Source organism: Hippocampus comes, unplaced genomic scaffold, assembly GCF_001891065.2.
Source record: "Hippocampus comes isolate QL1 unplaced genomic scaffold, H_comes_QL1_v1.1 scaffold315, whole genome shotgun sequence".
NCBI classification, from domain to species: domain Eukaryota; kingdom Metazoa; phylum Chordata; class Actinopteri; order Syngnathiformes; family Syngnathidae; genus Hippocampus; species Hippocampus comes.
In genome coordinates this window covers 1,943,378-1,970,323 of record NW_017805539.1, presented here as the reverse complement: position 1 = coordinate 1,970,323, position 26,946 = coordinate 1,943,378, and the positions used below count along the sequence as shown (strand labels likewise).

General features: G+C 40.8%; 1 long non-coding RNA gene across 3 annotated transcripts in view; it reads left to right on the top strand.

Moving 5' to 3' along the window:
• The window catches only part of LOC109520996 (uncharacterized), a 58,226-nt gene that overhangs the window by 4,812 nt on the left and 26,468 nt on the right, over positions 1–26,946 (top strand). The window contains exons 1-3 of one of the 3 annotated variants that reach the window (XR_002169268.1): positions 10,772–10,806; positions 10,898–11,024; positions 14,797–15,204. This is a non-coding gene — a long non-coding RNA (uncharacterized LOC109520996). Of the gene's footprint in view, positions 1–10,771; positions 10,807–10,897; positions 11,025–14,796; positions 15,205–26,946 lie in introns of those variants that run through there. The other 2 variants (XR_002169266.1, XR_002169267.1) reach the window with 2 other exon arrangements.

The window sequence follows — 26,946 nt, the reverse complement described above, 5'->3', positions numbered from 1 at the left end:
TGGTGGCGTCTGTGTTGCCGTCGTCAACTATTTCGAGTCGCTAAATTCAGTTTAAATTCATCTCTCCTTTTATTATTTATAATTTTATCTGTGGTTTTATTGTTCTTGTTTTGATTGTAAAGTGTCCTTGAGTGTTTTGAAAGGTGCTTATAAATGTAATGTATTATTATTATTATTATTATTATTATAACCTACATGAAGCCCATTTCATGTTTGACCAGCTATCGGTGAGTGCACCTGTGAAGTTTACATGCAGCAGATATGAAAAGTCTACACACCCTTGTTCAAATGCCACTTTTTTTATCTTTGTCCCTGTATATCAATGTAATGTTAATATGTGTTTCATTTGATTGTAGACGCACTAAAAAGTCACAAAACTCACATTTGGACGAAGGTATTCTTGGTACTTTCTAATTTAAGCCGTGACCTCATTTTCCTACCAGTTTCTCCATCCTCCTCCACCTCAGCCTGGTCCTGGCGGAGACGCTTACAATTAATGTGGGGATCGGAGGGGGGGGGGGGACTTTACGGTCACAAGAGCAGATGTTTTTTGTCATTTTTACCTCCATAAACTGCGTGAAATGACAGCGCCAACCTCCTTCCTCCACCTCATCAATGTGCACGATACAGCGCGCGTTACAAACATGTGTCTGCGCGACACCTTTCGCAATCCACTTTATGATATAGCACCAAAGGAATAGATTTGCCATTGTCAAAATGGAGAATGAGCAGACCGTATTTTGGCACCCTTCCATTGCCAAGCGTCATGCAATGAAACCCGCTTATCGAGTGGGGATACATTCCAGACCCGCCCACGATAGGTTTATCCACCCCCCCACCCACTCTCTACTTTTATACTTTAAACACATATAAAACATGTTAATACACACTTTTAAAGTATTTCTTCATACCTGTTCTCACCCTCTGGCTGCCAAGAAATGGAAGACTTTTGTAAACTCACTTTGAGGACACAAAAAGATTCATAAGAGGTCAAGCGTGCTTGGTTGAAGCTGTTTTTGTGACCCCTTGTAAAAGTTGACTGTAAAACTGACACATAATACTAAAAAAAATAATAAATGCCGGAAATTAAAGTAGATTTTCACTGCAATAGAGAGTGAATTTGGCTGTCGTTTGTATTTACTTTGCGGCATTCGATTTTCACTACAGGGCAGAGCAAAATGATCAAGTAAGAGATACTGTTACTTTGTCTTCGGAAACCAAGTGTGGACACATTTTTAGAAGAAATCTTGAGATTTAAACAGACTTCACTGTAGTGTGCGGAGTAAAGTGAATTAAAAAAAAATCGGACTATCGTTACTTTGCGTTAATAAAACCAAATGTCGACGACGTCGGAAAATGAACCTCCTGTTTTTTGATTGACATGACTTTATGTGTCCCGAAATGTATTGATGCGGATTTAAAAAAAAAAACAAAAAGTGTGACCTGCACAATATAGATTTTAACAAGCCTAAATGGCAAAATCCAAGCCTTGTAATTAAATGACGTTTCAGAAAAAAATTCCACCTGTTGCTGAACTTAACCCTTCATGCATAAATATGACTCAATGTATTACTACATTACGTATTGCATTATTGTATTTTAATTCTTGTTCTTCTTACTCTTAAGGCGAACCTGATGTGCTACAGAAAAAAAAACTACGGCAGCTTTGAATCAGCACCAAACAATCATCTTGAAAAATGTACTTGGATTTCTGATTTCAAAAACATAGACAAAATTTGTTGACCAACGTGAGACCAAAAATCTTGAGTTTTGTGATGTTTTTCAGACCTATTTTTCCAGAACACGCTTCATCTCGTATGACCGCAGGTGCATTTCATTTGTCCCTTATTTTGAAAGGATCTCCAAAATAAAACACAAACGAGGAGCACCACAACTCGCATCCCTCTCCACAGAAGATTGTGTCTTTATTCATTTATTTTACATTGGAATCCCTCTGCCTGCTCCCCTCCTAATTATTCCAATTATCACGGCACACCATAAAAAAAAAAATAAAAAAAAATCCTGATTAATAACCGGCAGGATATTGTTGTGGCAATTTGCCATATGGTGCCGGGACTTGCACGCTGTCACGATGTCGTCATTAGCGGCGACTAATGTTTGTCGCAGGCGTGCAGCCGTGACGAGTGTAGCTTCCGCTCACCTTGCAATCCCCCCCGCCCCCCTCCTCCCCCGATGGGAGGTAAGCATCATAAGGGAGGCAGGGAGGGGATTTAGTAAGGGGGAATCGGACGCGACGCTTAGTATTCCTCATGGCTTCTCAACTCAGTGAAAGGCCAAGCTGGAAGGAAGTAGCACCTGACCGGTGCGTCGTTACTTTGTTTTAAAGAACAAAGTGATAACATCCTTTGGAAATGTAAGTCGTGTTTTAAGCCAGGGGTGTCAAACCCATTTTCATCACGGGCCACATTTTAGTTACCCTTTCCATTGGAGGGCCATGATGGCTAAAAAAAAAAAAGGCAAGAATAACGATTTATTCAACTGTTGTTTAAGTGACTGTAATGAGGTGTTTGGCAACATGAAAATGCTTAGAAATTATTAAATATGAGAATTTGAAATTTTGCCCCATATTTTAGTGAGTCATCATGGAAGTTGCCACGTTTGATTTGCTTTCGTGGGCCGAAGGAAGTAGCACCTGACCGGTGCGTCGTTACTTTGTTTTAAAGAACAAAGTGATAACATCCTTTGGAAATGTAAGTCGTGTTTTAAGCCAGGGGTGTCAAACCCATTTTCAGAAGGAAGTAGCACCTGACCGGTGCGTCGTTACTTTTTTTTTTTTAAAGAACAAAGTGGTAACATCCTTTGGAAATGTAAGTCGTGTTTTAAGTCAGGGGTGTCAAACCCATTTTCGTCACGGGCCACATTTTAGTTACCCTTTCCATTGGAGGGCCATGATGGCTAAAAAAAAAAAAGGCAAGAATAACGATTTATTCAACTGTTGTTTAAGTGACTGTAATGAGGTGTTTGGCAACATGAAAATGCTTAGAAATTATTAAATATGAGAATTTGAAATTTTGCCCCATATTTTAGTGAGTCATCATGGAAGTTGCCACGTTTGATTTGCTTTCGTGGGCCGCGTAAAATGATGTGGGGGGCCAGATCTGGCCCCCGGGCCTTGACTTTGGCACCGGTGTTTTAAACAAATAAGTCACAAACATGTCTTTTTCACTGTTGGGATCCTTGTCAACCATGCATCAGACTATGATTACTTTGTATTAAGTAACGATGTAAACGAGATAAGACTGGAAAACCAAGGTTTGTTTTCAGCGGCTGACGCCATTGTTACTTTACGTTGAACCAAGTGCTCACAACTTTTGAGAATGAGTTTTTTTTTTGTTTTTTTTAATAAATATTTGGCTGACAAAAAGTATATTTTCTCTCACTTTATCGTTGAGTGAATCAAATGCAATATCTTGTTACCGTTTATTTTAATGAACAAAGGGGCGGCAGCTTTTGAAAATGAATGTCGTGCTTGAAACAGATGATTGATGATAAAAGCAAAAGTAAATTTGACAGTACACCATCTTAACTTTGTTTACATAAAGCAAGCGTGGACCGCCTTTATTTAAGCAGGTAATTATCACGTATCGTTTTACTGCACTGAAAGCATTATCACTTTGTTTGACTGAACCCGAAAACCAAACCACTTGAACTTGCTTGCACATTAACAGTGACCCGATGACTCTGTCGTGATCAACCATCGTTGATCTTAATTCCTTGCGGCATACATCTTTAGTGATTCACGTTAAAATCTTCTAGAAAGACTGGCTTAAAAAGATCTACAGCTCAGAAAATTTCAAATGTTTGATGTTTATCCTGCGAAAAAAAAGAAAACATGCAGAAAAAAGTAACGACACAGAATTCATGTTTTCATAAAGTATCATACTCAAATCGAAACCTCTCGTGTGATATATCATTAAATTCATATGCAAGCCCAGTACCGGTCCTGGCAGGGCCACCACCAAAAATGTCGGACCCAATGATGGAGGGTGGATGTGAAGTTTGCTGCTGGCATTTACCGACTGACTCGTAAATTCAATTAAGCAAAAAAAAAAATAATAATAATTGAAAAAAGTTGGGGCACTCAAAAGGCAAGGTACCACTGTATTTCGATTACATCGGTCAAATATTGTTTTGGCTGGTTTCGCAAGCAGCTCCATGATGGCCACTGCTAATGTGTATACACACACACACACACACACACACACACACGCACGCAGGCACGGGCACACACTTGGGAGCAGGCAGTCAAAGGAGTTGACAGCGAGTCAAGCGTTTCCCCGGCGAGAGCTCTCTTGTTAAGACCTGTTGGTATTCTCCAGATGGCAATAAAAATGCATGAGCTTCCAGAGCTCATCCACCAGAGAGAAAGAGAACAACAAAAACCTCAGAGAGCGAGCACGAGTGGGGTGGGGAGGTAGAGAGTCGCCAAGCCCGTCCTCGGCGGAGCTTCAGATGAGTGCGGATGCGCATCTTGTTATCGCTACCCGTCGACTTACCGCTTCTTTTTCTTCTTGAGTAATACTCGAGATGAAATGCAGGATGGATGGCGGGGAGAAAAGTTTGGCGACCAAGTTGCGGGAAAAAGTGAGGCGCCCTTGTGTCGGAAACCAATCGGAGACAACAACAACAACAAAAAAAATGTGGCTCGGGTTTGAGTGACACTCCACCCCTGAGGTAGCAATTAAGCAAAGTGGTGATTGGGAGGCGACGCACTCGGCCAGCGGTTCACCGCACAGTTTAAGAACATTCATAATTGGTGCCTGACGATAAACAGCACCAAATATTTGGTCATATGGTTTGTGTACACATTGCTAGAAAACGAGGGCTCCATTTCCTGCATGGCGCGGGGCATACATGGAGGTGGGTTAGATCCAGTGTTGGTCATCTCGCAGACAAGACAAGTCCAGTGGATCTGAAAGAGGGAAGGCTGTGCCACTGTGGAAGTGGCCAAAGCTAACTTCAATAATGGCTGATCAAAGCGGCTCTTCTTGTTCCCTTAAATATAGCATGCTGGCCATGAAGGCTGCACAATATTCATCCATCCATCCATTTTCTGATCCGCTTTATCCTCACAAAGGTGGCAAGGGGTGCTGGACCCTGTCCCAGCTGTCTTCGGGCAGGAGGCGGGGGACACCCTGAACCGGTTGCCAGCCAATCGGAGGGCACAAACAGACAAACAACCATCCGCGCTCACACTCACACTGCGGGACAATTTAGAGTGTTCATTCAGGCTGCCATGCATGTATTTGTAATGTGGGAGGAAACCGGAGTACCCACAGAAAACCCACGCAGGCACGGGGAGAACATGCAAACTCCACACAGGAAGGCTTGAATCGAACCCTGCACCTCTGCACTGTGAGGTCGACTCGCTAACGACTGGACCACCGGACCGACCTTTCATTAGATAATAAACATGCAATTTCTTTCGGTACATGATAAATATCGCTATATAAAGCATCCATTTTGGATATTTTTCCAACATCATGCAATCCAACTCGATGTGCACTTGAGTCTTGAATTGGTGCACATCTGTGCTGCAAAATGGAGAGCAAACACCCCCACCCCTGTAGCTGTAACACCCAGTAGCACCATTTAAAAATATATATATATTTGTTTCATGAATTTTTGCAACGATTTAGAGGGTTTGATGCCCACTGTTCACTTCCTACATTCATCCGCCATTATTAGCGCGCTGTTGCAGATGTCTATGAAAACGCTGCCCTTAGGCGTCCTTGTAGCTGTCAACAGCACAATATATTCGCTCACACTAAAACATGCATCCATTTATCCATTTATTCATCTATTCTCTGGAACATTATCGAATTCCTCACTGGTAGTATTTTTTAAAAATAGGTGTTCATGTAGATGTCTGATTTAAAATATTTTTCGATCGACAACTTCACATCTTTCGTACCATGTGTAAATTATAGGTGTCCATGTGGATGCCCGTCTACAATGTCAACTATTTATTATCGGCCAGATCAGCACTGCAAATGAGACCATGGTCTCAATTGATCTTTTACTTGGTTAAATAAAGGTTCAAACGTGGATATTAATATACCGTTCAATGACAGCCAGCTCCATGCATGTAATATGAGTTGATTTTTTAAAAATTTATTTATTTTTTAAAGCAGAGTGAAGGCAGCCCCGTCGATTGGCGGCGTGTGATGTGATGTCAAGAAGGCGTTGATCCGGGCAGCGGCGCCGACGAGGTGGATACGGGGGCTTTTCATAGCCGTAATTAAAACAGCCAGATAGATTCGGTAATTGAATAAAAAATAAATAAATAAGTAACAAATCTGGGATGTAAGCAACATCTGCGCCAGGCGCATAAATCAGCCCAACGAGAGGCTGCAGACACCATAAAAAGCGGAGCGACGACGCCGATGAGCTGACGGATGACACTCGCCGGCGGATAGTGTCGAGCGTGAATGTGAAACGCACGGCGACAATACGCGCTGATGGAATACTGACACGCAACAGTCAAAATAGACAGAAAAATAACGCAACGCGAAACCAACGGGTGGGGCTCGAACCCACCTGACCGCACGACTCTTTTAGCCAATCAGAAGGTTGAAGAGAGTCACTCCCAGAAAAGGCCAACAATGATTGATTTGAGACTTTCCGTCAAAATATTCTCTATTTGTGGGCGAGGTTATGATATTAAATGAGAGCACATTTCGCGCATGTCATAGATTTAACCCGTTTGTGTGTCTGTGTTCGGAATTTTCTTTGTTTTTGTTTCACAGAAATGACAAACGGGGTCGTTTCGAGTAAAATACGATGCAGTTTGTATAAGTACAGTGATACCTCTACATACGAAATTAATTGGTTCCGGAAGAAATTTCTGAACTAGAAAATTTTGTAAGTCGAGACGCGTTTTCCATGTAAAAGCCCTAAACCGTTCCAAGCCCCCCCAAAATTCAGAAATAAATTTTCTAAAGGATAAAAATGCATTAAAAAAAATGTAACAAATATATGTTACAATTAGATTATTGCACAATAAATGAGAGTTGTGCATAATGTAAAACAAAGAATAACAATGATGGTAATTTAACTTTTAACTGCGTCCTCATCGTTTTTTGCCCTCTTTGTCCTGAGAAGTGATTTTTGCCTGTCATCTTTTAACAATCCTTCGAAAAGAGGTCCCTCTTAGCCAATGGGATGCCAGGATGATGCTCGGTAATAGCCAATGGCAGAGCAGCTATGAATACGTTGCATTCAGGGAGCTCGGAATTGCAAGTAGCAGCCCATACTGTATTTTTACCTTTCGTATCTTGAAATTTCTTTCATAACAAGAGGCAATATTTTCCTCTTGAGGCCTTTCGTAACTTGAAATTTTCGTATGAAGAGACGTTCGAAAGTAGGGTTACCACTGTATATGTACTTGTTGACATTTCCAAATCCGAAAGACGTCTGTCACTTTGAACATGTCTCCGATTTGGGCGTTTTCATTTTGGCTTGGACTCGCTTCTGTTGCCAGCAGTTTCGACATTATAGCAGTGTGTTGAGTTTGTGACATACAGCGTTTGTGCGCGCGTGTGCGTCTGTGTGTGTTCACGCATGCGTGTGTGTGTGTACCCATCACACCTAAATCCACCATCTGCTACCGAGAACGTGTCATCGCTCACCATGACCAACGATGTCATGAGTTGATTGAATATTTAGAGCCGGCAAGCATGTCGGGCTACTCCACGGCTGCACCGCGCTAGCGACACCAGGTCATGTGATGTTGAGTGGAGTGGGTGTGTTTTTTATGACTTCTAAGAAGCGGTGGTGGAGGACTTGGAGTGAAGTTGTCGCTCCTGGGCAAAAATATTCATGTTTTATTCATGCGCTTAAAATGGCAAACAAACCTATGCTTGTTTAGAAGTTGTGAAATCCATCCATCCATTTTCTACAGCTCTTGTCCTGATTAGGGTCGCGAGTGAGTTGTAGCACATCTCAGCGGGGGGTGCAACCCTGAATTGGTGGTCAGTCAGTCACAGGGCACATAGAACAGACAAACATGTAGAGGTGCAACGTTTAATCGATTGATTGACAACTAATCTGTTAGCAGATTTATCGATAGCTATTTCAGACCTCGTTGAATTCAAAATGGTCCAAATCCTTGAAATTTCCGATTCTCAGCAGTCTGATTTCTGTATTTCTCTATGAAAGCAAACTGTACTTATTAGCTTTGTGTTGAGTCAAAATAAAACATTCAGAAACATCTGTGTTTACTTTGGAAAACATTGAACGTTTTTGACCATTTCCTGACAAATTACAGACCAAAGCTTGAAACGAAACTTAATTCATATCTTTTCCTGTATTGTCAATTTGGAGGGGGAAAAAAAAGTCCTGTTCTTGAACAAAGGGATGGAAATTGGAAAAAAAATAGTCTACAAGTAATCCAAGATGACTTTTGATGACAGAAGTGTGATCCACTTGTTAAAAATGTAGGAAAGACAATTTTCACATTAGCAAAATAAAATATATTGTTGAATTATCCAAATTAAAATGTTGTCCGCGTGTTGCCTTGAAATTTTTAGTTGACACTTTTTTAACAGTGTAGTCCAAAGTGACTTGGGGAAAGAAGTGTACTATATACGTTTAAAAAAACAACAACAAAAAACAATGGAGTGAACTCTAAATTTCATGGCAACAAACTTTTAAGTTAGCCAATTCAACACTAAATTTTCCGTTTTGCTCATGTGAAAATTGGCTTTCCTAAGCAACGTGTCTAACATGGATTTAAACCCAATCATACTGCGGTCTGACTTCACTTCAGTTCTATTTTTGTGCAGCATAACAGCTGAATGCCACTTCACCATGTTTGGTTTGAGCTCTGGACAGAAATGGGGTCCGATATTAATGCACATTTTTCCCCATCATCACGCCAAGTTATTCATTTAGTTATTTTTAACAGTCAAAGCAAAGGGCGCTTAAAAAAAAAAAACGGGGCGTGGTGATGCACCCGATCATCAGCATTAATTGGATAGCGAGGGAGGACTGTTAGGCAGCCTCTATGGCCGTAAAAAAAAAAAAAAAAAAGCCCCAAAATAAATAGCGGCGAGGTGAAACTCGCGGAGGAGACGCAGGCTCGTAAATCGCGGTGTAATGACACGCTTAGCCATAAATGACTAAACAAGGGCCCATTAAGGCACGCGTGACTTCCTCCTGATGCCTGCGCAGCAGATGTTAATAATTTCCACAGAAACACACCAACGCTCGGTCACGCCGGGGGAAATGTCAAAAAAGGGTCAGGCGCAGCGTTTAGTTGAAGGTCCATTGTACTGATCCCCTTTTCCTTCTCACTCGTAACACAAAATACAAAGAGCGTACGACACCGTAAGATGGATATCAAATAAAGGCTCAAATGGCTTTCCATAAAGCAGAGAGAGAAAAAATGTGGTTAGTTTTTTTTTCTGTCAATTATCTCTGGGAGATAGCATCGAGTTATCGATGGGTTCCGGTCCTAGCGTGATCTCATCCGTGACATGATGCCATCAACTTTGATCTTCAAGGCAACAACATTGAGATTTTATCAGCACGTCGTTAGCTTTCCGGTATGGCAAAATGTGTTTTCATCACTTGGTTTCTGATTATCGCAAGATGATCTGTTGAGATAGATGTATTTTTTTTTTTTACCTGGATGTTATCGTAGGACCTTTATGATAATCCAAATGTTAATCATGTCATAAATGGGGGGGGGGGGTGGGGGGGGGGGGGGGGAAATCTGTTTTCTTTTTATTGTTAGCGTCATCTCAATGGTGAAAATGCAATTTTTACGCATTCAGACACTAAGACGCTTGTTGTTTTTGTTTTTTTTAAACCATATTTAATTAGCCTCAAAGTGCCAAAGGAATTGTACAACAAAACTTTTAATATTGGAACAACATTGGCAAAACTTTTCCTCCTTGATTTACTACCTGTAGGCCATATTCTCCCAGTGCGCAAGAGTGAAAAGGCATCCGGTTGCTTTTCTGGCAGAGCCGACTCTCCTCTCCTTCCCGTCATTTACTCACCTTCTAAACTGCTCCTGCGCAAATTCTTCCGTCTAATTTTCCCCCTTATGCACTTTAGAGGAGAAATGCTAAACATCACGTTGCACTTGAAATTTGGATGTAGCTACAATGTGCAGAATGCCACACGTACTAATAGTTATGTTGTAAAACAGCGGTCCCCAACCCCCGGGCCCGCGGACCGGTAGCGATCCGTGGGTCATTTGGTACCAGGCCGCAAAGAAAGAATACATAACTTACATTACTTCCGTCTTATTCATTTCGGAATCTGAAAGATGTTTTATTTTGAAAAATTACCGGATCCTCTGTTATATCCGTCTACAGTATGTTACTCGTGATGCAGGTCAAGGCGCGCTTCTCGGATAGGTTACCGCTAAAATGAAACCCGGGAGCTAGCAAAATGAGTAAAAAACAAAGAAAAAGAACGCGACATTTAATCGACAGTATCAAGACTCGTACTTAAAATACGGATTTATCTCAACGGGAGATTCCCACGCACCGAGCCCACTCTGCATAATATGCGGAGATGATGAGTCATATTTTTATGCACTTTGTATCTTATTTTGAAGGCACGTTTAAACGTTACCATAGCGACCAGAGAGTGTTGTGGCCAGATAGGACGTTCCTCGTGTCATGATTCGTCTTTATTATGATGTTTCGAAAATACCACAATTTTCATGCAGGTCATATCATATTATTTTGTTGTATTTATCTGTCACACTTTCAAGGCCGGTCCCTGAAAATATTGTCTGACATTAAACCGGTCCGTGGGGCAAAAAATGTTGGGGACCGCTGTTGTAAAACACAAACTGCCAGCAACAACATTCTTGTTTTGTAATTTTCTTTCTTCCTTTTTTTCCCCATTTTTTTAGCAACGATGGATTCCACGTCAAAATATTTTCCTGCTGGCTTTAAAACACAAACCAGTGGAGCTTTTTCGATGGGATCGGCTCATTGAAGGGAAGTATGGGTCACTCACGAACGACATTCATCGTAATGGTAAGTTGGATATTTTAACATTTCTTTTTATTTGATTCTGTACTGGCCTATGAAAATATGCCTTCACATGAAACCAATTCGCGGTGCAAAAAAAGTTTGGGGACTGCTGAGACAATGTTTGGAGGGGGGAAAATAAAATTGTTGAACAACGATCCTGATTTGAAGTTACACTCACGGTTTGTTGTCACTACAGACTGGCCAAAGTTGAAGAAAAGAAAAACAAGAAAAAGACAACAAAAAGTTTTGTCAGCGCGGACATGAATCAGCGCTACATTACGGCTCGACTCCGACACTTTATGATTGTAATTAGAGCAGGTGGATTATTGGAGCATGTTATAAGATGCGCTCCTTTATCACCCGGTGTAAATCCACAATTGTTTTTATTGTCAAAGAAAATAAAAATGGGGAATTAAAAAGAAAAAAAAAACAAACAAACAGCCATTCCATCTGACTTGTGAAGGTCATTTAACAGTGAAACAAAAAGTGTTTTGAGTTGACGCATCGTGACACTTTTCTTTGTTCTATTTGGACACAAAAAGTGAGTGTCGGCAGACCTTGAGACGTTTGTGTTATTATGACAGAGATTTATCACTTTTTGACATCTTTTTGTTCTCAAAACACGGCTGGCACGATATGCGGAAAATATAAAAATATCTGGATGTATTTTGCCTTCTCCAAATGTAAGGGAATAGAAACAAACAAAAAAAAAAAACCTCACAAAGCCCTCTTGCCAGAATAATGCTCCATGTGTCACACTGGGGGAGGGGGGGAGTGGGGGGGGGACTTCCACGATACCGCCATGTTACCAAACTTCATACCATTTTTTTTGGAAGTTATCCAGTAAGTTATAATTGATAAAAATGGGAGGGAAAAGAGAAAAGAAATTCTTAACCCCTTTTAAAACCATTTTTTTAATTTTGAGAGAATCGATTTGGTATCGATGTTGGATTTGACAAACCAAAATAAATATATTTAAAGGCATTTTTGAAGAAATGATCATTTTTGAATGAAGAAAAAAAATATATATATATATATATATATATATATACACACAGCCCAAACCTCATTGTATCCCTTATTTCTCCTTTAAAATAAAAATGGACATGCTCTTAAAAGGACAAAAATCCATTGCCCGTGCCTACTTTACCACTTGTAGGAAGAACATTGATTTGACCTAACCTCACCCGTTCTTCACCCCAACTCTGAAACAGAGCCCTAAACACAACCCAGTCATGCAAAACCTAACCCCAACTGTCAGCCCGCAAACTCGAGCCTAAACCCAACCCTAACCTCACATTACCCTGTACTCCAAAGCCTAGCCTAACCCCATTTTCTAAATCCTAACCCTTAAGATCAAAGCCAACCCACCCAAACCTAACCTAACCCTAAAATTGAAGACCTTTGTCTGGTCAAAGCTGTCATTCCTCAAACATATCTTTCAAACAAAAGCTATTCAATAGAATCTCAAAGGAAATCCAACTGACATTTTTGTGCAATGACATTGTGACTTTTGCAACACTAATTGCCTCTTTCCCCGATTAAAGAACTGCTTAATTCTGCTTTGGCTTGTGTTCTTTGCGATGGTACGGTACAAGCTGAATTGGGCCTGTATCTAAGTCCCTTTACATTTTAGCCCGGTAAATGGCACAAGACGGTAAAAATAACCAGGGACACGCCACAATAGTTTACAAAAGGCGGGACAACAGACGGACTGGATTTGGAAGGAGCGACGACAAGGCGGGAGGCTTCCTAAATCCGTTGCTCGCGTTCGCCCGTGATGGACTTGGCGTGAAGCGGTGACTCCCATCTTGGATGGTGAAGAGACAGTTGCGGAAAGCATCTGCCAGTCACACACACGCAAATTCACACGCGCACACTCACACGGCGGCGGTACCTTCCAACCTGCCGCGCCACACTGGCCTGCGAATCCCGGCACGTCGGATCCCCGCCAGGTAATTACCGGTTAAAAATATTTCATCCCATTGTGTGCAAACAAAAGCGGCGGCGCGGCGAACAGCGACAAAGAGCTGCTTTACACGCGTTTTGCTTTTTCTTCGCCTCCAAACGTCGCTTTTGTTCACAGCCCGCGATGCTGTCGCTGCAGCAAATTTGCAGCTATTTCATATTTAAATGCAGCTGTCATGCTTTCCGGAAAAAAAGCGGGGAGAAAAAAAAAACTGCAGTTTGTGTCGATTCTCTTGTGGCTAACTCTCACTCGAGGACAGTTTGCTACTCGAACTGACCAGAATGTTGGAGAAAACCTTGGAAAACTCAAAATGGCGTAACATTCCGTTTGTCGTCGGTGTGCAATTTAGCGTGGTTAGTTTTAACTTATACGCATGCGATTTAAACACATTCATTTAAAATGTAAAAACACCCTTTTAAAGACACTGTCAAGTGAAATCAGATTTGTTTCCAAATACATTTGACATATTTGAAGATAATTGCTGAATAAGTGCCAAGACGGAAAACCATGTATCACTGAATCGTGGAGCTATAGCTATAGCTATGTCACTTTTCCTATTTTTTTCAGAGCTAAAACATAGAGACGGTATTTCCCCTTTATGGGGTACTCTGATATACACTTACACTTCTTCCGTCCTGTTAACAGGGGTAAAAAAAAAAAGTGGCTTCTGCCTTTCAAAGACAGCCATGTCACTTGCTATGCTTTTGTCAAGCTAGTTATGCTAGCAGATTCTGTACGAGTGGCTAAGTCAGCTCACGGGGGTTCTGGAAGTAACTCTCGAAGTTTGGGATGTTTTGTAAAAGTACACTCCTGTGACAGCGACTTGATGAATCACCACCAGTTGTGTCGTTGATTTCCATACGTCTGTGAATAGATGATTGACAAGACCCTCCATTGCCGCACGACCCCACCATATGCTGCTCGACGCCACCTCGTTGGCTAATTATTTTCAGATGCTTTTTCTTCTCTTGACGCATGTGTGCGATGAAAAAACATAAACATGACCATAAAATATTTTTGAAAAAAATACATTCAGCATGTTTAGGTTATCATGTCACATCTGTTTTTTTGAAAGATAAACAAAAAAGGGGGCAAATGTACCTCAAAGCGGCTGGATGATGAAATCTGTTTTAATTTAAAGTTTATAAATGCATCTTATAATAAAGGCATTGGACAATGTTTTTATTTTATTTTTTTACCCATCTAAACTCAAAATACTTTTTTTAATCATTGTCACATCAATATACAATTTCCCCTCGTTAATACACAGGTAAGTCATTTAAATAAAAAAAGAAGTGTCTTGACTAACTGTTTAATGTAAAAAAAAAGTACTTGTGTAGTACATAACATTGCCTTACAAAAAGCCGCTAGACTGAAAAAAAGTACTTTCGGCTACAAATGATTAAAATGTGATCATCTGACAATTTTCTACTGTCCTAAAAAATATTCAATATATACTATCCAAACCAATGGAACCAAAAAAATAATTACAAAATGTTTTATATATATATATATATATATATATATAAATTTTTTTTTTTTTACTAAGGCAGGCGGTCAGAGAAGGGTAAAAGCCCAAAGATACCAACATCCGTCGCATTATGTTAGAGTGGTACAGGCTAAACGTGAGTGATATGGGTGGCAAGCAAGCTATATATGAGCAATACAAACCCATAGTAAGCAATACGGGCAGCCGCGGGGGAATATCCAGAGAGATGCAGGCCCCTAGCAAGAGATACGGGTGGCCTGCAAGCGATACTCACGTGCGTTTGAATCCCACTAATTGCCTGGCCATTCCCCGGGCAGCAGAACACAGGCGCTGGCTGGTGGTGTCTGTTTCTACAAAGACGAAGGATCAACTTCACAACAGAAGAATGTGGACATTTGGAATTATCAGGAGAAAACAGCAGGGCGGGAAGACAAAGACACATGCACACAGACACAAGTGTGTCCATACGTGTGTGTGTGTGTGTGTGTGTGTGTGTGTGTGTGTGTGTGTTTAAAGCTCTAAGAAGTGCCATGACAAAATGAACTTAAAAGCATTTGATGCATCCTGCTGAATATTTGAAATGATTATCATTGTATCTCTGTAAGATGTCAAAAAGAATACGCTGACATTTAAAAGTAGTAAAATAAAAATGTACTATTAAGCTTATAGTCTATAGTTGTGAGTTTACTTTTAGTGTACGATAACTTGGAGAAGCATTTCTCATATGTTGGCACTGCTTTTTAAAATTTAACTTTACCTAACGAAATGGCCGGTGAGTGGATGAATCCAATGACAAATCATCCTCCCATTTTCTTCCGCTTATCTGAGGTTAGATCGCAGAGGCTGCAGTTTAAGCAGGGAAGCCCAGACTTCCCTCTCCCCAGCCACTTCTTCCAACTCTACTGTTGTGTATATATAACCAACCAGATATCGTGATCATAGATAAAGAGCAGAGGAAAGCTGTTGTAGTGGATGTAGCGGTCCCAAGTGATGGAAACATCAGAAAGAAGGAACACGAGAAACTCGAGAAATACCAAGGGCTCAGAGAGGAGCTGGAGAGAGCCTGGAAGGTAAAGGTGACAGTCGTGCCTGTGGTGGTCGGAGCACTCGGGGCAGTGACCCCCAAACTAGATGAGTGGTTGCAACAGATCCCGGGAACAACATCGGACATCTCAGATATATATATATATATATATATATATTAGTCTAATATGACTGTCAAATGCGTGTGTCAAATAAATTGAAGACAAGTAAAGCGATGGCTAAATGAAGAGAATCACCCCTGGGAGTTGTGCACACAAACGTGCATGCTCGCATGCACGCTCACTCACATTTTTTTATTTTGGTGTTTAATGTGGTCGCCCCCTCATTGTGCAGTGAGACCCGCGGGAACATGCTGCACTGAGGATGCGCCCCAATCACACACACACCAACAAACAACACCGCAATACTTAATTGCCAGTGAAATTTATATATATTTTTTCCTCATGTTGACATTAGATGGCGCTGCAAGTCTTCCCAGTGAGGCTGCCTGCCTTCAGCGTGTCACAATGTTATTGGCAGTAGGGCTAACTTTGTGATATGTCAATTAAACAACCATCCATCCATTTTCTGTCGCGCTTGTTTTATCCCTGTTTACTTTTGGCAAGACAAGTGGGTTGCATCCTGAAGTGGCCACCAACCAATCGCACGCCACATACAGACAGACAAAAAAAACAAACAAAAAAAACATTAAAACTCACAATCACACCTATGGATAATTTAGAGTCTTCACAGAAGCTCATATGCATGTTTTTTTCGAATGTGGGAGGAAGCCACAGTACCAGGAGCCAAGATTTGAACCCTGATCCTCAAAAAAGAAAGTTATTATAGTTAACATACACTACCAGAATTCCAAATTAAAACCTAAAAAAAAAACTTTTTTCGTACAGAAATGAAATAAAAAGAAAAAGCGTTGGGTGTGGGGGGGGGGGGCTGAAACTGCATCTTACATTTATAAAAAAAAATAAAAATAAAAAACAAAGATGCTCTCAAAACTAGGCATGTTCCAATCTGAGTTTTTAAATGTCGATACCGACTACCCATGAGCGTGATTGGCCGATACTGGTCATGAATTCGGTGTAAAATATTCAATTTTACAGCTACAAAGATTTTAAAACGTGTAGAATTTCTGTCCCTTTATCATTTAAAAAAAGCAGGACAAATCCTTCAAATAATAATTGCAGAAAATTGCCCAAATTCTGATTCAGTTCCGATGATAGTCTGTAACATGGCAGAAAATAGGGGGAAACGTTATTTTCGCCAAGGAAAATAATTTGCATCTGAACATTGGTTGGGTGGCTCCTACGTAACCTTGACGGGGAAAAAAAAAAATCTGACGTGACGTCATCATGGCGCTCTGCTACACCGTAAATACGTGAAGAAAATAAGACTGGCTATCGCGATTACTGCAGCGAGCAAACTTGAATGTCGACAAGTACAGAGAGCAACCGACGCCCTTTCTGAAACTCTTTTCGGCCATCGAATGTTTCCAACTGCTGAGCTGAGCTCGATGAAGCGAGATGCTAATGCTAATGCTAGCCCCCTGCCGGCGGTGACGCTCGTTCCCGAAGAAGGTAAAGTCAACGCATGTCCATTGAAAATCAGCCATAGCATGCTCAATCCTCAAACGCTTTTTCTTGAGGCTGATGTCTCTGCTATCGATACAGAGCATACATCCTTGATTTTTTTCTTTTGTTTTTATGTCGCCAATGAACAAAACGCAGCAACACTGCACACGTGTCGTAAAATCTTGCCACTCGCTCCCCAGACCGCATTACGTGGCCCGATACATTTAATTAATGAAGTTCCAAGGACATTGATCCTTGTCATATGTGTGTTTCTGTTCTCGATAGTTGATGTGGGTCACAGTTAAACGCTAGCATTTGTCACTTTTTTTTCCTTTTAACAAACCGTAACTTTGTGTGTGAAATAGTGACAATTCCTCGACATCAAACGCACGCTGTTGTGCATTGCTGGTATAAAGCAGTGGAATGTAGCGACTAGAACGGGTTATTTAATCGATTTAAATGCATGTTATTCTATCGAAACATTTCGAGAAAAATGACACTTCCTGACCAGATCAAGTATATGCAAAGGGTGATGGATCTCACAGACTCTTTCACGAATATCTGTCACCGATTGATTGATCTGAGCATCCCTACTAAAAAGTAATTCAAAAGACCAAAAACAAAAAAAACAACTAAAAACTAACTATTATTAAAAATCCTCAAATATCATAACCCTGCTTAGAACTGTTGCAGATGTGCTTAACCACAAGGAGCCCGTAATGCCCCAAAAGTTACTAAGTCACTTCCTGAAAGTACAACTGGAGAAAAACCCACACAAGCAAGGGGAGAACATCCAAACTCCACACAGGTAGGCCAGAGTTCGGATTCAAAGCCAGAAAGAACGTCACGACTGTGAGCTCAACCTACGAACCACAAACAACCGCTCTGTCCTCTATGTCAACCAACCTATTTTTGTATCTTAAACCATAAAGGTATCATCTTTCACTTAGTCACCTCATAGGACTGAAAACTCATGAATTATGCAGGGCGGGGCGTTTATTTTACACATGTATAAAATAATCATTTATTCTGCTCGAGATGCGGCGTAAATCAGGGAGCATTCGGATAAGAAGTAGCGGCGTTAGCTTGGCTTGGCGGCCAGCTGCCGGTAATAATTTAATGACGTTTCACAGGCGGCGAGCAGATGTGGCGTGAGGGATTATAAAGTTGCTCAAACTTTTAACAAGTGCTGCCAGCCAGCCAGCCAGCGCATTTACACATCCTTCAATTGCACAGCTATCAATCAAAGATGTTCCTCCCCCCCGGGGGGAGCGTCTTTACATGCATATTTATCAGTCCCGCATGCTAATTCCGGCGTCGGCTTCACGCCTGCTAATTGTTGACGTCCCTCCCCGTGTGCTTTTTCGTCACTGCTTGTTTCTATTTGCGGGATCTCCACTTAAAGACGCCACTCGCGCGAACGACGGCGCGCCGTCTTCGCCGTCTTCGCCGTCTTCGCCGTCTAAATGGCGCTTGAGCACACTTGGCAGCCAAAGTTCAGAATGGTTGGATAGTGTGAGCAGAGCTGGACCGAGGCAGAAGGTGTAAAGGGCGACCACTTCACAGAACCTGGTGTAACGTTTTATTTTAACGGCCCAACCAGGATAAACTGAAAAATGATGGATAGTTTTTAAAATTAAAAATCTTTGGCTTGACTTATTTTACTTACTTTTTTTTTTTTTTTTTTTTTTAAACCAAAGACTATGTGTATGTATACTGGATGTGTATGTGTGTAAACAGGAGCATATATATGCCTAATCTTTATATGTGTGCATATCTATGAGAGTTGAGACAGATCAAGACAATGACAAGCTAAGACTGACCATAAAAATCAATTTAAAAAAACAGGACTAAGTTGAACAGTGAAAGTGCTTTCCCTCTTTAATTCTAATATCAATTTTCTTTAGTGCATTTGACTGCCAAAAACTATTTTAACGGCCCAACCAGGATAAACTGAAAAATGGATAGTTTTTAAAATTATAAATCTTTGGCTTGACTACTTACTTTACTTTTTTTTTTTTTTTTTAAACCAAAGCCTGTGTTTATAGATACTGGATGTGTATGTGTTTAAATAGGAGCATATATATGTCTAATCTTTATATGTGTACATACATATGAGAGTTGAGACAGATCAAGACAATGACAAGCAAAGACTGACCATAAAAATCAATTTAAAAAACAGGACTAAGTTGAACAGTGAACGTGCTTTCCCTCTTTAATTTTAATATACATTTTCTGTAGTGCATTTGACTGCCAAAAACTGTGCAAAGCACAAGAATTTCAAATCTTTAAGGGGAAGTCGACCCCAAAAAAGTTCGTTACAAGGATGTTCTATGCAGCGCCACTCGTCTAAAAATGTCATTCTGATGAATATTGCATTTGTGAAATATGAGTTAAACAGTAAACGCCATCCATTTTTGTCCATCTCAGCGGGCGGCCATCTTGCCACTTGCTGTCGACTGAAAATGACATCACACTTGCTCAGGAGCAATTGTGAGGTCATTTTCACCCGACAGAAAGTGGCAAAATGGCCACCTCTGACTTCCCCTTTAACATTTTTTTCCAATTCAATTCTTGCAATCAACAAAAAAAGTCAAACCTTGTATGTGTTTAAACATGAAGATTTCAAGAATTTTGTTGCATATAAGAAACATGAGTCTCCAACAATTTGTGACCTCAATGTGCACACTTATGTCAAATAATAACTCTCACGACACTGTGACGGTCACAGTCATAATGGACTTGTCTTGACTTCTTTTGATGTAAAAGCCCCACTCCCGCCAATCTGAGACAAGACCAAGATCTTCAAAATGGGGTCTTGAGACCGAGATGAGTCTCAAGTGTTCGAACACGAATACATTATAACAGGGGGTCCCTGGGCAGATAAATAGACAATACATTCTCATCGAGTTCATCAACATGAGTAAATTTGATTTAACACAGTTTGTAATAATCACATCTCGTCGTCAAAATAACACATTTGTCGCAAAACATGACACAAAAAAGTATTATGAATTAAATAATTTAAAAAGAAGAATAATTTCTTGGGAATTTATTAATATTTGCCTCTTTTTTTCAGCCTAAAAAAAGTTGAGGTAGTGTATTTCAAAGTTTTTGAGGGCACCCCCTTCGGGACTAGACATTCTAAGCCCCTAAAAGTGCAAGAATTTTTTTTTTTCTTTTTGTACCCGATGGGGAAGTAGAACGTTTGAAGCCACAAACCTGGACGGCGCTCACAGCACTTTATCACGTTTTTATCATCTTTTGCCAAACAATTAACTGTGGAAAAAGTTTGCACGCCATATTGTCATCGGCATGCATTTACATCGCTAAGAAGCTAAACAGCATAAATTCACATGGATGAGTGGGAGATCTCACTCCGTTTTGCTTTCTTTACCTTCTTTTTTTTTTTTCAACTTTATCTTTTCCACACCTGCCGCCGAGCGCGCACCTCCGGGGATGCGACACGTTAAAAAAAAAAAAAAAAAAAATCCAATTTGAGAGTTTTGGTGCGGCACAAAAGGGAGGACAAACAATGTTGGAAGATGAAGAAGAAGAAAAAAAGAGAGAAGAGGAGGAAGATGGAGGAGGAAGAGGAGAATGGACAAACATGCCTCCAGCCGGCGCAGGTGTGGAATTTCAAGGACTAACTTTTTGCTGTACGCGCTTGTTTGACAGCCAGAAATGCCACGGGGGGCGGCATTGTCAAAAGTTGGCAAACGAAGCCAACAAGTCGGAAGAGTGATGCGATAGTCTGCTCGTCATCATTGTCAGTGTTACTGAAAGTTATTTATTGTTTTTCTTTAATTAAAGTTATACCTTTAAGCATACATGAAGAGTGTGTCCAAAAAGTGTGCATGTCTTGAAAAAAGAGTTAGGTGGGTCAGGGTTTGTGTTTGAGATGAGATCCGTTAGGGTGAGACAATAGCATATGTCAAATTAAAAAGTACTGTCTTGAAAAAAAAACTGCTCCATTTCAGAGTAACTGGTGATTGTCTTTCTTTTTTTTTTTTTTTTTTAAACAGACTAATAAAGTTGACCAGAGCCACACACACAAAAAAAGTGAATATAAACACAACAGTTTTCCAAGGCAGACATGACAGAGAAAACCATTTTTAAGTTGCGAGTGGAGTTCTTGTTCAGACCACACAAATGAATGAATGAAAACTGTGTGGTCATGTGACCGCCCGGTCTGTCGGCTTGATGGTATTGAGTTAAACTTCGCCCGTGGTTATGTTGGATTGGTGGCAGCACCTGAGGCGCAAGTTCCTCTGACAAACCAAACCTTTTAAATCACACAAGCAAGAATCGATACAAGGAGTAATGAGTGGAAATTTTGCTCCATGTAAGACCGTCAAACAAATGTTTCTTCATCAACAAAAATACTGAAGTCAAATTCAAAATGGTGTGCTTTAGAACTATCCAAAGTACAATTTATCCCAAAAAGTTAGAATAAATGGAGGGAGTACCTACTCAGGCCTGACTGATTAACCGGTCGTCCAATTTTAATTGGCTGAGATGACATTCGCGCTTTTAAACTGGGCGACAATGAGCAAAGAAAAAAAAAATGGCTGATTTTTGCTGCTTCTAAAGGACAAAGTATTGTAAAAAAGTCCGTAATTCATATCTTTATTGTTCTAAGTGTTAAGGGGCTAAACACATTTTTAAAACATTCATTATTTGCTCTTGTAACTAATCGAATGATTAATCACTTGCGAATTTTATTCTGCTCAATATCGAAACTGACATCAATCCCAAAACAATCCTGATCGGTTCCGGCGCTAGATGCAGCCCACCTCTGGTTAAAGGTTCGGATTCCGAGGATGGTTGGGGTTAGCGTTAGCATTGTGCTTGGCGTTCGTCTTGTTGAAATAGATCATCACGCGCAGTTAAAATGTGCTCAATTCTTCAACGGGATGTCATTAGATGGGACAGGTGTACCAAACGAAATGGTTATTTTGCCGCTAAAAGAGGAGTCATGCGTTTTGTGAAATGTAAATCAGTGGTTGTCAGTCCAAGCGACCAAGCGCGGCGATACGGCTCGGCTCGCATCGGCAGCACAGGTGCGTGGAAAAAAAAATGCCAAAATGAATCATTAATGACACACGCCAGCATTATAAGAGGAAATCAACGGGCGTACCTGCTCATTAGCATGCGCTGTAATACGCGGCTGTATAATTAGCCGCCGCTACGCCGCCGCACGTCAGCGTTAACTTTCTCGCGCACGCAACACCTGTTTTGCTTGTTTTTCCGCGTTATTTTCACCTTTCGTGACACTAAATGCTTTCTTTTGTTTTGCGTGTGACAATTGATGCCGAGCGCATGGAAACTCTGTGTTTACCTTTACAAAATAACAGTTGAAAAAGGATACAAACGTTTAAAAAAAAAACAAAACAAGTTAAGCATTTTAAGAAAGAAGAGACAGGAGTTAGGTGAAATAAAAATGTTTTTTTTTTTTTCAATTTTAGTTATGGTTGTAATTTTTTTCTTATATATTAACCTTTGCTTAGGCTCAACGTACTACTTTCCTCTTCGACATGGCTTTGTCACCAGCTTGTGGCGAGGCGACTTAGAGCATTTCAGAAGGAACACAGTATCTACACGCGCACGCAACACCTGTTTTGCTTGTTTTTCCGCGTTATTTTCACCTTTCGTGACACTAAATGCTTTCTTTTGTTTTGCGTGTGACAATTGATGCCGAGCGCATGGAAACTCTGTGTTTACCTTTACAAAATAACAGTTGAAAAAGGATACAAACGTTTAAAAAAAAAACAAAACAAGTTAAGCATTTTAAGAAAGAAGAGACAGGAGTTAGGTGAAATAAAAATGTTTTTTTTTTTTCAATTTTAGTTATGGTTGTAATTTTTTTCTTATATATTAACCTTTGCTTAGGCTCAACGTACTACTTTCCTCTTCGACATAGCTTTGTCACTTGTCGCTTGTGGTAACTTAGAGCATTTCAGAAGGAACACAGTATCTACAGGAAAATAAAAAAAAGTGAATATGTGAGCACTTGAAGCACGAATACGGGGAGGTATTACTGTATTTTATTTGTCGGCCAAACGTACAAAATGACACGCGTGGCACACTCCGGTATCTCGGCCGCCATGTGGCCTGAACCCAGGCCAAATCCTCCGCCGCTAATTTTTACTAATTGCCTGTGCAACGGCCAAGACGTTTTTAGCGGCGTTGGCGTCACGGGAAGCTAATGAGAGCTAAATAATGTATGTGAAGCACTCTAATTGCTTCATTTCTCATTTTTTGCAGCACGGCGCTCGCACGCCAATCTGCTGGCTGGCTGATGGGTTAATACTAATAAGTGCCGCAGTCAGTCAAAGGGCAGCAGCATCCTGGCACGCTCGCCGCGCCGCATTGACAATAGATGCCTGGATTCAGGCTTTTATTACCCGCGCGATAATCCCGTGGCTGGGCGGAGCGTCGGGGGATGAATCTGAACCGAGATCAGTCGTCGCGGTTGCGTATGTCGCGTGCGGGGTGATGGACACAATGCGTGTAGAAATTGTAGTCGGCGAAAATCTGAATTTTCGTCTTCTGTACGTGTCTCGAGGAAAACTAATCGGTACGAGGTGTATAAATCCAAGTAAAAGGGACCTATGATGGAATGAGCAGGAGGGCCATTTTGAAAACACAACTTGGAAAATAAACACCAGAAGGGAATGCCACATATAATTTCTATTATTTGATTAAATCATACCTGTAACTTTTTCCCAAATTATTTAAAAATCTTCGGAATTAATTTCGTGACACAGTTCTAAAAAATATTTTCATTTTTGTCTTTGCTGACCTTAAATATATTTCGATAAATGATGTAAAGCTAGGGTTTGGGTTTCAAATTAAGGTTCCCTAACTTGGTTTAGGATTTCACATTTGGGATTTCAAGTAGGGTGAAGGTTTCAAATAAGATTTTCAAACAAGGATTTCGAATTTCCAACTGTTTCAAAGTGGGGTTTTGGTTCCAGATTATTTCAAACTAGTATGAGGGATTCAAACGAAGGCTGGGGTTAAAATTTATGGTTTCAAACTAGGGTTAAAGTTTTGAATTAGCGTTTTTAAACCCGGGTTAGGGTTTCAAATGAGCATTTTATAATAAGATGAAGGTTTCAAATTAGGGTCTCAAACAAATCTGAGGCTTTTGCAGTTAGTCTATGCTTGTGTACTTGAATTAAATAGAATATATTTTTATTTTTTTATAACTTTTTACATCTGATCCATGACTGACCTGGCTGATGTGTTCGTTCATATCAAAAATCAATGAAAACACCGTTTCCCCACACCTGTGTCAAACGATCCACGCCAGCTCAGACATGAGCAATCGCTGCTGCTGTAAAGTGTCTGAAACGAGTCAAACCTTTCAGCTTTAAGCCTTTTTTTTTTTCTTTGCCTGATTGACTTCACAAAGGCGTCTCAACAAAGCTCTATAAATACATCAACGCTCTTGCGGTGCATTAATGACAGCACAGCACAGTACAGCGCGCCTTAATAGGATTGCGGGCTCTATAGCAATTTGTCAAGGCGCGCGTTTTTGGGGGAGACAAATATAGTGGCGCAGAATAGTCAACAGGATTAAAGCGAGCGTCACCTAAAGAGGCTCCTCGATGTGTCGTCGATAAAAGGATTTTTCATTATTTGTGCTACCGCGCTTTATCTGCACGTCAATCTTGTTTGTCTATTCCTCCGTCTTGTTTTTTTTTTTTTTTTTTTTTTTAATGGATTTAACGCAGCGTCTGCATTTAGATGAGCCGCTCGCCTCGGGTCCACACCGCCTCGCTAATATGTGCTGAACTCCTGTAACGCGCCGTCACCTTCAATTAATGCGACAGGCGCGCTCGTTTTGTGTGCAGACGACGGGGAAACACGACAAAAGGTGAACGTCGTGAACTGAGTCGATCATCGATTTTTTTATTTTTTTTTTTGCTTTTAAGATGCATGCTAAATGATAAAAAAAAAATACAGTTTAATTATCTGGTGATTTGCAAAGTGCGGTACTGGTACTACTTAGGGTACTTTGGCTCCCTCTTGTGGTACGCTAGAGTGATTGCCTTTACTACAGCTTGGTTACATTTAGCTTAAGTACCAAGTTAAATACATTTGCGTTGAGTCGAAAAGAATGGTTTGCTTTTTAACGTATATTTCGGTGCATTTTTATTCATGTAACTTTTATCGGAAATATTTCTAAGCAGCTTTGAGTCTTTATCGTTTTGGTTTTTTTTTTCCCCCCAAATGGTTCATTTTAATGTCGTTTTTATTAGCTCTATTTGTTTTTTTATATCGAATGTGAAGTACATGATAAAAAAAGTCACTATTACATAAGAGGGGATCACTGTGACCCTATTTATACATGCCCTTCTATTTAAAGGGTGGGAGATGGGCGCTGGATGGTGAGCCCACCCCCTCCACAAGGCTGCCTTGGGGGAGGTAATGATGCGTGCATTGCGATGCGCAGTGAAAGCTAAAGCAGGTCAAGTGAACACAACGGTTGTCCTGTGGGACGGGGCGGTGGACTTTATTCATTATATATTCTTCTATAAGTCCTCCGCATAGCCAGTCATGGGGACAGGAGTGGGATGGCGGTGAGGGGGCATCTCATGCCTCCGGCTGCAGGTGGCGTTTGTGTTACAATATTAAAGACTTCGCACATGCCGCCAGCTCCCGTCGGACACCCCGCGTCACCATCAGTGCAGTGTAAATAACAAGAAGTGGCAACGCATCAATTGTTAAGTACGCAAGAAAAAAAAAATCCATGAAGTTGATGGCAGTGCAGCTCCCGGAGGGTCTTGAGGCTTGTTTGCCCCCCCCTCCCGCCGCCGCGAACTGCTTTGAATCAGCGCTGCAGTCGGGACGGGTTCATCCAGCAATTAGCAACAGGTGGCAAAAGGCCACCGGGCCTTGTTTCTAGCACAGAGTCACAAGTGATGTTTACAAATACGGGGATTGACAAAACCTTGATGAATCCCTCAACTGTTTTGCGAATGAATCGATGAAAAAAAAAGTGAATTATTTCAATTCCATCCCTTTTATTAAAAAAAAAAAAAAAAAAAAACATGATTATTTCAAAATGACAGCGCAGGAAAAGAGGGGGCACATAACTCCTCTGGCATCCCTTCACTGGCTCCCTCTACATTTTCAAGTTCTTTTCAAGATCCTCTTATTTGTTTTCAAATCTTTAAATGATCTCGCGCCACCTTACCTCTCTGAGCTCATCCGCCCCCACACACCAGACATTATTAGACGTACCAAGAACTAAACTGAGGCTCAGAGGGGATCGAGCCTTTTCCGTTGCTGGTCCCTCTCTCTGGAATGACCTCCCACTGAACATTCAGCAAGCCCCCTCGCTGCCCATCTTTAAAACCTGCCTCAAAACTCACTTGTATTCTTTGGCATTTGACTCAGAATGATTCAGATTTGATCTTAGTTTTACTGTTCGGTGCCTTCTACCATCTTTGTTTCTGATTAATTGCTTTCTTGTTGTATGGATTTTAGTTGCTCCATGTACAGCACTTTGTATGCAGCGATGGCTGTTTGAAAGTGCTCGAGAAATGCAGTTGAGTTGATTGAGAAATACGCCAGCATAATATAACGGTGATTCAGTTCCTGGTTTGGGCCACAACATGTCATCAATGTTGAGAGGCTGAAATTCTGTGGATTTGGACTCTTTTAAACTAAACAAAATTCTCTAAAACACTGGTGTCAAACCCAAGGCCCGGGGGCCAGATCCGGCCTGGCATGTTATTATGTGTGGCCCGCGCAAGAAAAGTGTGTCAAATTGCATGATTCGTGCTAAAATCTAGACCGAAATGTCAACTTTGTCATTTCTAATAAATAACGTCGAGACTTTGC